The sequence below is a fragment of the Protobothrops mucrosquamatus genome, unplaced genomic scaffold (genome assembly GCF_001527695.2).
Source record: "Protobothrops mucrosquamatus isolate PMUCROS unplaced genomic scaffold, P.Mucros_1.0 scaffold550, whole genome shotgun sequence".
Taxonomy (NCBI): domain Eukaryota; kingdom Metazoa; phylum Chordata; class Lepidosauria; order Squamata; family Viperidae; genus Protobothrops; species Protobothrops mucrosquamatus.
The window spans coordinates 461,528-465,605 of NW_015386854.1; positions in this window are offsets into that span (position 1 = coordinate 461,528).

Here is a 4,078-nt window from a genome sequence, read left to right on the forward strand (position 1 = left end):
CCGCCGCGCCCTCAAGACATGGTTGTTCCAGCTTGCGGGACTGGCCTAAGGGATTTTAAAGGGGTTTTAATTACTTTTAATTGGAACAGATTCAAATATTTCTTTTTAATTAATTTTAAACGTGTATTGTATTTTTGTATTTTATCTGATTGTTAGCCGCCCTGAGTCCGCAAGGAGAAGGGCGGGATACAAATGTAATTAAATAAATAAATAAATAAATAAATAATCTGAATTAGTCACTCCACATGTCATCCTTAGTGAAGCGTGCAAACCAGCATCTTCATTTCCTGTGTCAGATGAGAAGATCACATCTTTCTCTTTCTGTCCTGGCCACTTTTTACAGAGGCATGATTGAGAGCATTTTAACAAACTGCATAAATATAAATGTTATGCACTTAGAGCTCAAATCATTGCTAGTGACCCAACACACTTTGCATTATGGTCCATTTCTGTTGCTTCCCTCTGGGAAGAGGTTTCAAATTATTTCTAGTAGGACTAGATTTTGTATGATTCTGTAATAGCTTTGTTCCCTACACCAGGGCTTTTCAATGGGTGGTACACGTACCACTTGTGGTACTTTGCCACATGGCAGGTGGTACACGATTGCTAGCCAAGTGTAGCAGGGGAGGGGAATGAGCTGAAGTGAGCCAATCCTGAGAGAGAGGCAGCTGAGCTGCAGGACTGTCTGGGCTCAGCAGAAGTCCCAGGAGCTGGCAGGGCTCCAGCTGATTGTCTCCAGCTGATTGTGCTTCCAGAAGCAGCTCGGAGCTTTTGGTGAACTGAAGAAAAAGGCGGGGAGAGAGGAGAGGCTGTAAAAGAATGTAGTTTGGGTGGGAGAAGGGGAAAAAAGACAACAGGAAAGGTTTAATCCCTTTAAACAAATGTAATTAGTTTTACCCCCTTTAACTGAGTCTGTCTGTGACTTTTAGAAAGTTTTCTTTGGAGGTAAACTGACTTAATTTAAAGCTAAAGCTTTTTGCAATTGCCGGAGCCTTTCAGTCTAGAATTGCAAGATTCTGACACGTGACACGCCTCAGGCAGCTTAAAGAGGCAAAACAAAAATAGAGTTTGTGTTTCTTTATTTTCTTGCTTTGCACTTTATTCATGTATAAGTGCAATAAGTTATCTTAGGACAATCTAGTTGTTGTTTTTGCTCTTGTGAGGTATGAGTGTAGTCTTGTAACTTGTATCCAGTCTTTGTTCAAATATTTTTGCTTGTGTTTAATTCTTTGTTTCTCTGTCCTCCATGACTCCCTCACTTATTTTACTTTTTGATAGTTCTTCTTTCCTTGCTCTATCTTACTGATTCATTTATCCAATATTCATTTGCTTTAGCTGAGAAAAAGCTGTATATCCTGTATAAAATATTTTCCAAATCCAGTTTGTCATTCAATAGAATAAGAATAGACTAGAATAATAACTTTTATTGTCACTTTCAATATACACTAATTGGCATACATTAAAATGAAATTTTGTTACATACAGCTCTCAAAGGTTCACCACCTCTAATATACACTACATAAATAGGACACAATAAATAAATAAATAAATAAATAAATAAATAAATAAATAAATAAATAAATAAATAAATAAATAAATAAATAAATAAATAAATAAATAAATAAATAAATAAATAAATATGCTTGTACCCACATATATTATATGACACAGAGAAACAACACAGTCTAGTTTGGTTTATGTATATATGTGCATGGCAAGAAAAATGAATCTTGAGAGTTTAGCAGATGAATGGTGTAGGGCAGGGCTTTTCAACTTTTTCACAGATTGTACCACTTTTAGGACATGACAATATTTGAGTACCACCAGTGCTTAGCAAGGTGTCAAAAACTTGATGACTAAAAAAAAAGGCGGGGGATTTTGGGTTTTACTGATTAGATTCATTTGTTGTTATAGAAATGGCTAGTTTATAATAATGTGGAAAAGTAAAAAGTTGAGGTTCAATGTTAATGCTTTCTTCTACTGCAACAAAGGAAATCTGTTCTTTTTCCCTTCTCCCCTTCACTTTTCCCCCTTTTTCCTCCCCACTGTGTCCTACTATTTGCTTTTGTATTTTTGTATTTTATTCTATAATCTAATAAAATATAACAAACTGTAGAAAAAAAGAAAAAAAAAGTACCAGTTTTAATTTCTTCAGTGGCTGTTCCTTTGCTGAATCACTTTCCTTTTGCACTGATGAATTTATCCATGTTTATTAATATGCACCACTACCAGCTAGTTCAGGGGTCTTCAAACTTGGCACTTTTAAGACTTGTGGACTTTAACTCCCAGAATTCCTCAATCCTCATGGCAACAGGTCTTTACGTTGCTAAGTTTATAGACTCCTGCACTGGTGAGACCACATTTGGAATTGTGCATCCAATTCTGGCCCCCATGATCCAAAAAAGATGTTGAGATCCTAGAAAGAATGCAGAGAAGAACAATAAAGATGATATGGGGTCTGGAGGCTAAACCATATGTTGAACAATTGAGAGAAGTAGAGAAGTCTAGTCTAACAAGACTGGAAGTGATATGATAGCAGTTTTCCAGTACTTGAGGGCCTGTCACAGAGGAGAGGAGGTCAACCTATTCTCCAAAGCACCTGAGGTAGGACAAGAAGTAACAGGTGGAATTTTTTTAAGAGAGATCCAACCTAGAACTAAGGAGAAATTCACTGTCAGTGAGAACAATTAATCAGTGGAATCGTTTGCCTCTGGAAATTGTAGGTGCTCCATCGCTGCAGATTTTTTAAGAAGAAACTGGACAGCCATTTGTCCAGAATGTTATAAGATTTTCCATGGGCAAGTGATTGGTGTAGAAGACCTACGAGGTCCCTTCAGACCTATTGTTCTATGTTCATACTGAAGAAAAGGAAATCACTGTAGACAAAATTGGTACCAAGTACTATTGCTATCCTTGAACAGTTGTGAGAGTAATAGTATGTCAAACCTAGTTCATTTTTCCAGTCCAAATTTATCCATGTTAGTTTATTATCACCTACTATCAGAATTGCATAAGAACCACAAATCCATTCTGAGTCTCCTGTAATTTTAATATTGAAAACTATAGTGCAAGATTGAAATAAAGTTAGTTAATCCCCAATTTCTCCTTGGCACTGCAAATTTGTATGATTTTGCCTTATCCTCTGTGTCTTCATTTATTATGTAATCTTTAGCTCTTCTCCAACTCATTAAATTTGATACCTAGATTCTTCTCCATTCCTACTTAACCCTCTAGAAGAATCTTACAATTTCATCAGTTAAAAAAACAGTTTCTGTTGATAGCAAAGTAATAAATTATAATTGTTAAGAAAGTTCCACAAATATTTTCTAAGGGTAGCCTGAAATGGAAAAGACAAACTCCATTCCAACCTGGGAAGGGTACCAGAGAACCCTCTTAGTTATCAATACTCAACAAAACATGTCTAAGCAGATACAAGATGTCATTTGTATATATATATATTTATTTTTTTCTGAAAATATAATAGCTTAAAACTTGAGATATTGGAATAATAATTAATTTCAGTATGCAGAGCTGTTGTTGATAAAGAATGACTAGATTCAGATGAAGGAGGTTCTGAATAGGGTTGTACTCCTTCAGAAAAATTAGGATGTGAGTGTGTTGAGGGCCACTGGATTTAAATATGATGCTTCTAGTAAGAGTGCATTTGTGCAATTATGAAAAGTGTTGCAACTGTGACACTTTTCAAGCTGGCTCCAACTAATGAGAGATATTGTGTTACAACTTTGGTTATTGTTGCTATTGGAATAAAAAGCAGTGGCTAGGCTATTGACTGGTTCAAAATATATAGATCAGAGAATGCCTTTACTTAAAGAGCTGCATGGCTACTAGATGGTAAAATACCAGTTGGTAAGATTAAAAATGTACAGTTGCAAGAAAAAGTATGTGAACCCCTTGGGATAACACAGAGTTTTGCATGAATTGGTCATAAAATGTGCTCTGAACGTCATCTAAGTCACAACAATAGAAAAACACAGTCTGCTGAAAATAATAATGCACAAACATTACATGTTGCCATGGTTTAATTGAACATAACATGTAAACATTCACAGAGCAGGGA